Here is a 12,911-nt window from a genome sequence, read left to right on the forward strand (position 1 = left end):
ATTCCTATACACTGACAATGAAAGATCAGAAAGAGAAATTAAGGAAACAATCCTATTCACCATTGCAACAAAAAGAATAAAATACCTAGGAATAAACCTACCTAAGGAGGTAAAAGACATGTATACAGAAAGCTGTTAGACACTGATGAAAGAAATCAAAGATGACACAAACAGATGGAGAGCTATACCATGTTCTTGAATTGGAAGAATCAATATTGTGAAAATGACTATACTACCCAAAGCCATCTACAGATTCAATGCAATCCCTGTCAAATTACCAGTGGCATTTTTACAGAACTAGAACAAAAAATCTTAATATTTGTGTGGAGACACAAAAGACCCCGAATAGCCAAAGCAGTCTTGAGGGTAAAAAATGGAGCTGGAGGAATCAGACTCCCTGACTTCAGACTATACTACAAAGCTACAGTAATCAAGACAGTATGGTACCGGCACAAAAATAGAAATATAGATCAATGGAACAGGATAGAAAGCTCAGAGATAAACCCAAGTTGACCTATGGTCAACTAATCTATGACAAGGGAGACAGGGATGTACAATGGAGAAAAGACAGTCTCTTCAATAAGTGGTGCTGGGAAAATTGGACAGCTACATGTAAAAGAATGAAATTAGAACACTCCCTAACACCATACACAAAAATAAACTCAAAATGGATTAGACACCTAAATGTAAGACTGGACACTGTAAAACTCTTAGAGGAAAACATAGGAAGAACACTCTTTGACATAAATCCCAGCAAGATCTTTTCTGATCCACCTCCTAGAGTAATGGAAATAAAAACAAAAATAAACAAATGGGACCTAATGAGACTTAAAAGCTTTTGCAAAGCAAAGAAAACTACAAACAAGACGAAAAGACAGCCCTCAGAATGGGAGAAAATATTTGCAAACGAATCAATGGACAAAGGATGAATCTCCAAAATATATAAACAGCTCATGCAGCTCAATATTAAAAAAACAAATAACCCAATCCAGAAATGGGCAGAAGACCTAAATAGACATTTCTCCAAAGAATACATACAGATGGCCAAGAAGCACATGAAAAGCTGCTCAACATCACTAATTATTAAAGATATGCAAATCAAAACTTCAATGATGTATCACCTCAGACCAGTTGGAATGGGCATCATCAGAAAATCTACGAATAACAAATGCTGGAGAGGGTGTGGAGAAAAGGGGACCCTCTTGCACTGTTGGTGGGAATGTAAATTGATACGGCCACTATGGAGAACAGTATGGAGGTTCCTTAAAAAACTAAAAATAGAACTACCATATGACCCAGCAGTCCCACTACTGGGTATATACCCAGAGAAAACCATAATTCAAAAAGACACGTGCACCCCAGTGTTCATTGCAGCACTATTTACAATGGCCAGGTCACTGAAGCAACGTAAATACCCATCGACAGATGAATGGATAAAGAAGATGTGGTACATATATACCATGGAATATTACTCAGCCATAAAAAGGAACGAAATTGGGTCATTTGTAGAGACATGGATGGATCTAGAGACTGTCACACAGAGTGAAGTAAGTCAGAAAGAGAAAAACAAATATCGTATGTTAACGCATATATGTGGAACCTAGAAAAGTGGTACAGCTGAACCTGTTTGCAGGGCAGAAGTAGAGAATCAGATGTAGGTAACAAACGTATGGACACCAAGGGAGGAAAGTGGCGGGTGGTAGGGGTCGTGGTGTGATGAATTGGGAGATTGGGATTGACATATATACACTGATGCGTATAAAATTGATGACTAATAACCTGCTGTATAAAAAAATAAATTAAATTAAAAAAAAACTGAATAAAAATTAGTCTGCTTTTGAAGTCACTGTGACTGTGCTGGTCTTGAACTAAATATCCACAATTTCCAGATGGTGTGGCCAGCCGAATTATGTAGTGACAGGTGACAAGTATCAGAGATCTTTAAATGGCATTCCTTTGAGGATTAGCAAATCCTGTCTTCTCAAATTCGCCAGTAATCTTTTTATTTGTACTTATTACAGGCTGGATACATAGTAAGAAATCAATAAGTTCTTTTTTTTGTTTGTTTGATTAAATTTTTCCAATGTGTAAACACACACACAAAAAATCAGTCTGCTTTTTGTTATCATCATTCAGTCATTGACAATTCTAAACAATGTCAGTAATAAGATCTTCTCCTTGATAAAAACACTCTTCTCCCCTCAAAAAAATCTTTTCCACACACACAGAACCCACTATGTGCACTTTAATCAATTTTGTTGCTGTACCCTACATGGTCTCTAGTTTCTCCACAATCTCTGTTATCAAATAGGACACACTATTAAGAGTCTGACCAACTCAGAAAATAATGGAAGACCTATTCTTAGCTGTTCAGACATTAAATTTCTTCAATATATCTCTGTTTTTAACAATATTTAAGCAATAGCACTGCCATTGCTAGTTGATATTTGGCTTTTGAGATCAACTATACCCAGTTCTTCTTTCCTCTAGTGTTTAGTCTTAAGCTACACTTCTGTATCTTAAATTTTCTATTTGAGGAGATTTTTTTTTTAATTTCCCCTAATTATACCATGGGATCCTTTTCCTTCTGAAATCTGCCCATTGTTGGATTAGTCTTCCAGTTGGTTTAAGTCAACTTAAAAATTGTTCCCGCCTCCTAGAATCAGGAAGGGCACAGTCTTAAGTTAGTTTCCCTAGAAGCAGAGCCTGCAGTAGGGATTTAGGGTGTTTTATTGAGGGACTGGTCTTCAGAAAAAGGGATTGGGAGCTGAGTGAGGATGTGATCTCAGTGGTCTAGCCTTGGCCTGAGCCACTGGGTTGTGTGTGCCTGTATGCGGAGGGTGCTCTAGGGTAAAAATCACAATGCAGAATCATCCTGCCTGTAACAGACTATCATTGTCTGTCCCCAGGAGGGAAGTATATAACCTCCCAAGCATCCTAGCCATGGGACTTGAAGAAGATGGAAGATATAGGTCTGGTTCTAGGTTATGTGGGGGGAGCACCAGCAGCATCTACTATATGTGCAGTGCTCAGGTTCACTGGCTTCCCACATTCAGTTCACTCCATCTAGATACAACTTCTCCAGGATTCTAGTTGGTCACAATTCCTGGGGAAGCTTCCAAGAGGAAGGTTAGAGGAAGAAGGTACATTTCTGCTGTGGCAGTTGGTCCCAAGGCTATAACTAATGTTATTACTGCCTTTTTTTACCACCTGTTCTAGATTCCCCTCATCCTTGGCTAGTACTTCTACTAGTCTAAGTGGTTTGCTTGGTGGAATGACCTAGACCCACATCACTGAAGGGTCTGGGCTACACTTCACCGTGCCCTATCAGTCTATGGTTGCTATACTTGCCCATTTACAGTTAAAATCAGGTATGGGAGAACCACAGGATGCCTCAGTAGATCACCTGAGTGCCAAATATATTCCTCCCACCCCCATTTTGTATCAGGCTTACCTCCTTATAATGATCAGGGTCAACTCCATCTGGCATTGTGGGAACTCCTTTGTGTGCCTGCCAATCTACTGGCACAAGGAGCCTTAAGTGACCACATGGCAGCCACAGAAATAAGTGTAATAGGTATCTTGATGCACCACCTGTTGGAAATACCCCCCTTTTGTGAACCAGGACTTCTAGACCCACAGGGCCAAGCGTTGTGAGAAATGGGAAGCACAAAGTCCCCGAGTGGGTCACTGGGAATACCGGAGAGCAGTGCTACTCCTATTTCTGTCCCTTGGTTCCCCAGTCCATGTTGTTCTTCCACCTGTTTGGGCCATAGTACCATAATATGGCTTTTGGTCTACATCTTGAAGGATAACACCCCCTTCTCACAGGGTGTCTACCTCCAACTCGGCATGTCAGCGGTGCCTTCAAGTGTCCTTTCCACAGCTCTATCAAGCTGGCAACTTCTGGATGATGAAGTATGTGATAGAGCCAGTGGATCGCATGTTCATGTATCTTTTCCCACACTGGTGGTCTTTGCCATGAAGGTTCACTTAGTCCAGGGTGGTGTTTTTCAGGATACTGTGTCAGGTTATCAGGCAATCTGTGAACATTTGGATAGTGCTGCTGTACTGTGGGTAGGAAAAGGCAAACCTATACCTGAATTATGTGTCAGTCTTGATCAGTGATGAATCATTGACCTTTGCAGGGTAGAAGGCACCTGATGGAATCACCCTGCCGTCACGTTGCTGGTGTGTCTCCTCAAGGATTGGTACAATATCAGGGGGAAGTTTGGGTTTCTGTTGCTAGAAAGTGATACATTCAGCAGCAGGAATGGCTCCATGTTCTGTTGTGCCCAGACAGAGTCTCCACATCTGCCTCAGTGGCTATTCTGTTCTTGAGCCCAATAAGTAAGCCCCGGGGTGGCCAATGACAGAGGCTAGCTGACATCTACTGACCAAGTCATCTTGTCTACTTGTTTACTTAGTGTTTCTTCTACAGTGGATGCTCTCTGGTGGGCATTATTGTGCAATATGAAGATCTTACACTTTGTTCCCACTCTAAAGTTCATTCACCTGCCTCTTTCACAGAACACTTTTGTTCCCATACCCTCTTGGTGGGCTGAGCTAGGGTATATATATACACATATTTTTATATATATTTGGAGAGAGAGAGAGTGTGCATTATAGTTATAGTTATATATATAAATCTATTAGTTTACACCAGTATCTCTAATTCAGTCCAATATCCGGGTGATAATTCTAGTTTTCTCCCTTTCTATATTTGTAACTCCCTTCTCCAACATTGAGAAGTCCAGTTCCCATTTTCCTTAATAAGGTTATTTATAGGAAATTTATAATTTCCCTATATGTAATCTATCTCATATTGCCGTTGTTGCCCCCTACCCTTTATGGACACCCTCCTCACCCCGCTTGGGCTCCAATACCTGACACCAGTTCTTCCTTCCAAATGGATGCCTTCCTCATTCTGCTGAGGCTCTAATACCTCATGCCAGTCCTGTCCTTCTGCATGTCCTTCACTCTATTCCGACTTTGACACCTCTCGGAGGGAGGTAGGGGCCTCACACAGTCCCCGAGTCTGAACCACATGGTCCAAACCATCTTTACCAGAGCTTGACAGTAGAGACATTGGTTCAGATAATGAGGTAGAATTACCTTGTTTTTTTTCATTATCTTTTTTCTTTGTGTAAATCTCTCTCTAGACTCACCCATGAAGGGGACAGGGCAAGAGGAAAGGACTGTTAGCAGAGCAGAATTGGAGAATTTCAATACCCTCAACTATTATGTTTCTAAACTTAGGCCCAATAAGTGATGAAGATGTAAAGATAAAAATGGAAAAGTATAGAAGTATCATTGTTGTGTGCCAGTATATGAGACATATTAATTTTCTTTGTTGTAACAGACACTATACAGAACTCCTTGAATGCATGTCAGAATATTCAGATTAACAAATTACAAGGTAATCACAACGGCCACATGCAGTGGATGAGAACTGCCTTGAGTAACAGCCTTTTAATTTCCATCTACCACTTAACACCATAAAATTGCCCTCTTAATTTTATTATTCCACATACTCCTGGAAATGCTTCAGTTTCAAAAGATAAAGGCAGGGAAAAACTTTCTCAAATGAAGTACTTCTTGCTGTAATAATTGTGTTTTCACCATAAATGATGAGATCATGCCTATATCTCCTTGGCCTTAAGAGCTGGAAATGGACATTGAACTGCAGTTATTGCTGGTAGGTCAGTCACGGAATAAAAGCAAGAGCAGATTTTGAAATGTGTTAAGACTAGGGTCACCAAATAAAATACAGGTTACCCAGTTACATTTGAATTTCAGATAAGCAAGGGATACTTTTAGGACAAGTATGTCCCAGATATTAAATGGGATATACTTATACTAAAAAATTATTTGCTATTTATCTGAAATTTAAATTTAACATGTCCTGTATTTTTATCTGCTACATCTGGCAACCCAAGATGAGAAGAGAAGCCCAAAAATTCTAATCTATTTGTTTTTCTAAAGCCATGGAACAATCTCTACCGCTGTACTCAAAAAGAATATAACCCAGAGAAAAGCAACTGGCACTAAGCTGGGAGTTTTTCCAGATGTTACCAGGATTGAAATTAACTGGTAAAAATGGAAGAAACAGACTAGGCGAATATCCCAATCCTAGGAGAAACGGAGAAAGTGAAAGAGGAAGAAACCAAGAAGGCAGAAGGAAATATAAGGAAGAGAAAAGAGAACAAGAAAGAAATAAGACAGAAGGGGAGAGAAAGAAACTACTAGGAGAAGGAAGGTGGAGCCACAGAGGAGAGAGCGTAACCATTTTCACCAGCTTAGCAGAAGCAGAATGGAGACAAAGTCCACCATGGGAACCCCATGGCCATTCTGTCTCCAGCTCCAAAGCAAAGATATCTCCCATCTCAGAAATCATGATGAGATGCATATCAGATGAAGAATATAGTCAACTTAATGTCCCAGCCCCCAAAGGGACAAGCAATTATATCTGTGCTCCAGAGTCAAGCCATAGGCCCCGAGTGATTTCTTATTATGAAAAATGCTTCTATAACATCTCCACATATCCACTTTCTTCAAAATGAGCCTCTCTAAATATGTAACAAACATCCTTTCTTATTCATGGCTTTGGAAATTATTGCAATAAAATGTACTGGAATAGAGTCATAATAACATCCCAAAAGATCCTACCAAGAAATCAGATATTTTGATACCACATACCACAAACAATATCCTAGAACTTAGTTTTCTTACATAGTAGAAACTTCTAACATTGCGTTTATATTGTAATAGTAACAAGATAACATTATAATTCTGGCTGCAGAGTTTAAGCAAATGAGGAAACTGAAAAATATCATGGAAGCTTTAGAAACTATCTGATCCAAATATCTCTCCCAACAGATGCAGAAATTAACTATTAGGTCAACATCTCATCTAAGTTGAGTTTTAAGAAGTCTAGATCAGTTACAAAGTAATGGTATCAGACACTCTGGTGTCCCGCCCATAGTTCCCACCCTCACCAGGTTACTCTAGCATGGTTTCCAACTGCCAGCACCATCATGTATTTGTCTGAGAACAAGAACTCCTGCTGCTGGAACCAGCAAGATAAAACTTTACTGCCATCACTTTGTGATGGTTAGTGGGTGGGAAAATTAGCTCTTCCTGGGATCAGCCCTCAAGCACTCCCCTATTCCTTAGGTGAGATAACTGAGGTGTGCATGAGATCCAGGCTGGCTCCACACGTTCCTCCAGTGGGATCAAGCACAATCTCCCACATGGATAGCTCCCTGGATAGCACCCTTTATTGGCTGACTTCGCTTGTCTCATTTCTTCACTCTTTTATCGGTGCTCTTTTCACCTCCCAAATCAACTGTCTGCACTTGAGTCATTGTTTGCTAGTGGGGAACCCAAACTAAGGCAGTCAGACTTCTAGAAGCCTGTTGTATCTCCAAATTTCTGATCAATATGATAGGTTATTAGAATGCATTTGGTAAATAAATCTCATTTTATTATACTTTGATAATATACTATTGTGCATAATAACAACAATAATTGCTACTTGGATCACAATATTTTCAAAGAATTTATATAGACATAAGTATATATATTGCTAATTCAGTATTCTTTCATTCATTCATATTTTTTCTTTTAGATGAATTTGTGAATTAGTAAAATATCAACAAGAAAAGTGAAACTTTACTATCAGTAGATAGAAATCACTAGGCCCTTAAGATAAAACAAGAAGAAAAACATAACTGCTTTAAAAAAAAAAAAAAGTGAGGTGAGGCAGACAGAGAGAGAATGAAGTCCATTTAAACACTCTGGCATCATTTAAGTTGCTAATTATTTCTTATAGCAGCTAAATGGGCTAGGTTACCTTTGTCTGTGACCTACTAGATCAGTCTAAAAACTCTAGAATTAGAAGGTTCAGAGGTTTCTTTGAACTCTAAACATTTCTTCTTAAGTAGCCTCAGGAAAGTCATCTCAGTGTTTCAAGCACTCTACTTCTCAGGCAAGAAAGGATTTCAGAAAGTTAGGAGGAAAGAGACACTTTATTCAAGCCCCCATGGGGTAGACAGTTGATATATTTTGGGCTGCCCTACTCTTGGATCACCCTTCCTATATTGGGAAGTTCTCCATCTTTTGAGTCCTGTCCTTCCCCTGACAGAAGCCAGAAACGCTTTCCCACCTCCCATACAACTAGGCACCAGCATGTGATAGGGGCCTCCCCAACCAGACCTACTCATGCAACACCTCAGTTCAGAGACTGGTGACCCACCTGAGCTAGTGCTACACAGATTCATTCTGGGGAAGGTGAATTGCAAAGACATGGACTTCCAGTGGCAGAGAGGGCCGAGGTTCAGCTGCAAGCTACAGCTTGTTTTGGGGGGCAGCAGTGAGCTCTGGTCTTGCCTCCATCTGGTGACTCCATGGGACCGTACTGTGCGATGATTTACGTGTTGCTCCTGAGACTGCACACCTCAGATGAGACTCGAACCCAGCCAAAATTCACATTGGGACTGGAACCCACAGGCTGGGACTCAAACCCACTGTCTTTTAATTGAGATTGCACGCCTGGTCTCAGGACTTAGTGAAGCTCAGGTTCTTTATGTCTCAGTGCAGAAGGAATTCAGAGAGAGGCAAAGTGATTGGTTAGAAGTAGATTTGTTGAGAGAGAGACACACGCCATAGACAGAGTGTGGGTCATGCGGTCCATCTCAAAAGGCGAGGGCAGCCCCGGATACGGGGTGGTTAGTTTTTATGGGCTGGGTAATTTCATAGGCTAATGAGTGGGAGGATTATTCCAGCTATTCCAATATTTTGGGAGAAGGGGTGGAGATTTCTAGGAATTGGGCCACTGCCCACTTTTTGGCCTTCTATGGTTAGCCTCAGAACTGTTATGGCACCTGTGGGTGTGTCATTTAGCATATGCTAATGCATTACAATGAGCATATAATGAGGGTCAAGGTCTATGGGAAGTCAAATCTTCCGCCATCTTGGACCTAGTTGGTTCTAATCAGTTTATGTTGTATCCTCAACGGCTCTGACATTCTTTTAAATGTTGTGCCCTGTCCCCTTCCCTCCTATTTCATTCTGGGCTATATAATCTTTAAAGCTGATTCTCTGGTCCTTTGGAAGAGGCTTTGTGCTATCAAAATCACTTGCTACATTTCTTTTATGCTTAAACTAGCTAGAGTTTGCAACTCTGTGGCCTGCAACTAAGAACTAGCTGACATACCCTTTATGATATGCAAAGCTACAATGCAGGAAATTTGAAGGTGAATGGAATCTTTTCCTCAAGGAGTTTATATAGCACAGTGGAGAGAAAAAAAGCAAGTGACCACATGTACAGTAGACTCTGAGAAGGCAGAAGAATATTGTAGGTAGACCAAACCCTTTGGAGCCATACTGCCTGGGGTTCAAATCATGGCCCCACCATTGTTAACTTTATTTCAATGGACAAGTTACTTAACTTCTCTGTGCCTCAGTGTTTTTATCTGTAAAATGGGGATAATAATGTAACTATTTTATAGGGTTTTATCATGGAGAGTCCTGAATGTTTTCTCACATCCATTCTCTCCTTTCTGGGCACATGGCCAATCAACTAAAGATTTTATTTTCAACCTCCCTTAGAACTAACTCAATGCAGCTGTGTCACTAAGTGTTAACCACTGGAATGGGAGCAGAAGCAATGTGCAGTACCCTGGCTCTACTTGGTTAAAAGGAAATTCGTTATCCTGGACTTATACTCTTTCTTCCCTTTCCTCCGTTTGAAAATGTTGATTACGGGTGATGAATGGTGATGGTGAAACTTAATGTTGAGGATGGGCCATCCTGCTAGCCTGGGTTCATGGATGACTCTGTGGAGCAGAGCAACCCTTCTACCATCATTGCAGTGTTATAAGAGAAATCAATGGCTGTATTAGTCAGAGTTCTCCAGAGAAACAGAGCCAATAGGAGATAGTTAGATACATACATACATACATACATACATACACACACACACAGAGATAGAGATATGTTAGAGGAGATTTATTATGGGAATTGGAGGCTGAGAAATGCTGTTGTTACTGAACCAAACTTGGGTCTGCTCACCTGCCACACAGCAAAGCCAGTCTACTGACACCAGGGTGTGATGAAGGAAAGTACAGTGTTTATTGCAGATGCCAAGCAAGGAGAATGGGAAGCTTATGCTCAAAAGATGCAAACTCCCCAATTGCTTTCAGGGAAGGGTTTTTAAAGGCAACATTAAGGGTGAGGGTTGCAGGGTGCATGATCAGCTCATGGACTTTCTTCTGATTGGTTGGTGGTGAGGTAACTGGGTGATGTTTTGGGAATCTTAATCATCATCCTTCTGGTTCCAACCAGTCTGAAGTCTATGTGCTTGTGGTCAGTATGTAGTCATCATCATCCGCCTGGGTAGACGTCTTAGTTTCTGCAGAACAATTCAAAGATATGTGTCAGATTGTTATGTATATCCCTTGAGGAGAAACTAAGGGTCCTGTGATTCTGCTTTATCACTGAACTATTGTTTAAAGTATCACTGCTTTTCTTGCTTGATCGCTTTTCCTTTATTTCTGCATTCCCTCACTTCCCTAATGAGTAACCTCTTGTGTCTGCTGTTTGGAACTCAGGGAAGACCTAGGAGACTAAAGCCTTTTTCTTTTTTTTTTTTCCTTATTGGCTTTTTAACAATTTGTTGCTTATTAAATATTTAGCAAGACTGTGAGGAACAGGGCTATGGTATCATATGAGTGGCTTTCAAACTTTTCTCCATAAAGTTGAAGAGTTCAAGGTGATCCTACATGACAATGATGCCCCAAAGAGTTAAGACTATAAATATGCAAAGTATAAAGGACTTGCCACTGAAGGGCCAGAGAAGGCATATAGGAAATGCACTACCGTGCAATAGTTTTGTGTGCTACTAATATCATTATTTATAGGTGAAGTAGTTTTTCATTTCATTACAAAATGCCATCATTAAGTTTCAGTAAGTTCTAAAAGTGAAGCCTTTTTCTATAAACAAGAAACAGGGGACATAGAGGGACTTTTATATCCAGGAAGGCCCCACAAGGTGCTTGAGTTCATTGTTTACAAACCGGAGAACCAGTTTGCAGTAATTCAGTCCAGATCTGAAGCCCTGAGAATGGGGGTTGGGAGGATAAAAGGTGATGAGGGGACACACTGGTGTAAGTCCAAAGGCCTAAGAACCAAGGGCTGCTGTGTCTGAGGACAGGAGAAGACAGACATCCCAGCTCAAGAAGGGAAAAAGAGAATTTGATCTTCCTTCACCTTTTTGATCTCTTTGGGCCCTCAAAGGATTGGATGATGTCTACGGCCATTGATGAGGGCAGATTTTCTTTATTCAGTCTACTGATTCAAATGTTTATCTCTTCTGGAAACACCCTCATAGACATACCCAGAAATAATGTTTTACCCGCTATCTGGACATCTCTTAGCCCAGTCAACACATAAAATTAACCATCACAATGTCTTTATTTTTTAAGCCTTTGCATCACTGGGGCTCTTTATCACAGCAACGCTGGCTTTTACCCTAAATACTATAGTTATTACAAGGATTACACGTTTTACCTGAGCTTAGAACAGTACCTGGCTTAAAGTAAGCACTATATACATTTTGCTTGTATTAGCCCCATTTTTTTTTTCATGTGAAGATATTGAGGCCTAGATAGATTAAGCAATTGAATCATGGCTATACTCAAAGTGTCAGAATTAGGATTTAAACCCAATCTGTCTGCTGTAGAATGATGTATAAGTTTCAACTTATAAATGTCTTTTGTTATTTAAACAAGTTTCATGCTTAAATAAAAATATCAAGGTCCTAATTGATATTGCCATCCCTGAGAATTTACATTTATTAGGTTCCCTTGAAGATCAGGAGGGGGCCTTTCTATCCCAGGCTTCCCTCATTCTCTTATGAACAATGAAATGAGTCATCAGGGGAATAGTAAGTGAGTGGCAGTGTCTCTAGAGCTGGCGTCCAGGAAGGTGATCATGAGAGAAGGATTCTAATTCTCACTGAACAGGCTCTCCGTGGGGTCTAGCTAGGAAGGGAGAAAGTGAGGGTAAAAGGACCAAGGGGGGTACTTCCCTGGCGGCGCAGTGGATAAGAATCTGCCTGCCAATGCAGGGGACACGGGTTCGAGCCCTGATCCGGGAAGACCCCACATGCCGTGGAGCAACTGAGCCCGTGCGCCACAACTACTGAGCCTACGCTCTAGAGCCCACGTGCCACAACTACTGAAGTCTGCACGCCTAGAGCCCATGCTCCATAACAAGAGAAGCCACTGAAATGAGAAGCCCACACACTGCAACAAAGAGTAGTCCCCGCTCGCCACAACTAGAGAAAGCCCGTGCACAGCGACGAAGACCCAATGCAGCCAAAAAATTAATTAATTAATTTTTTAAAAAGAGGACCAAGGGACTTTGAGCCCAGGTACCAGCTCTCTGTCCCTCTAGGGATATAAAGAACAGGTGAGGCACAGGGAAGACTGGGAAAGACAGAAGGATGAGAAGTAGCAGTCACACAGGGTATTTCAGACCAAGCATAAAGACTGTGTCAGCCTTTGCCTTGATGGTTTGTACAAATTTGGTTTTCCCCTCCATTTTTTAAAAAATAAATTTATTTATTTTATTTATTTATTTTTGGCTGCGTTGGGTCTTCATTGCTGCGCACGGGCTTTCTCTAGTTGCAGCGAGCAGGGGCTACTCTTCGTTGTGGTGTGCAGGCTTCTCATTGCGGTGGCTTCTCTTGTTGCGGACCACGGGCTCTAGGCACACAGGCTTCAGTAGTTGTGGCACGTGAGCTCAGTAGTTGTGGCTCATGGGCTTTAGAACCCAGGCTCAGTAGTTGTGGCGCATGGGCTTAGTTGTTCCGCAGCATGTAGGATCTTCCCGGACCAGGGCTCGAA

The sequence above is a fragment of the Pseudorca crassidens genome, chromosome 1, assembly GCF_039906515.1.
Source record: "Pseudorca crassidens isolate mPseCra1 chromosome 1, mPseCra1.hap1, whole genome shotgun sequence".
NCBI lineage: Eukaryota > Metazoa > Chordata > Mammalia > Artiodactyla > Delphinidae > Pseudorca > Pseudorca crassidens.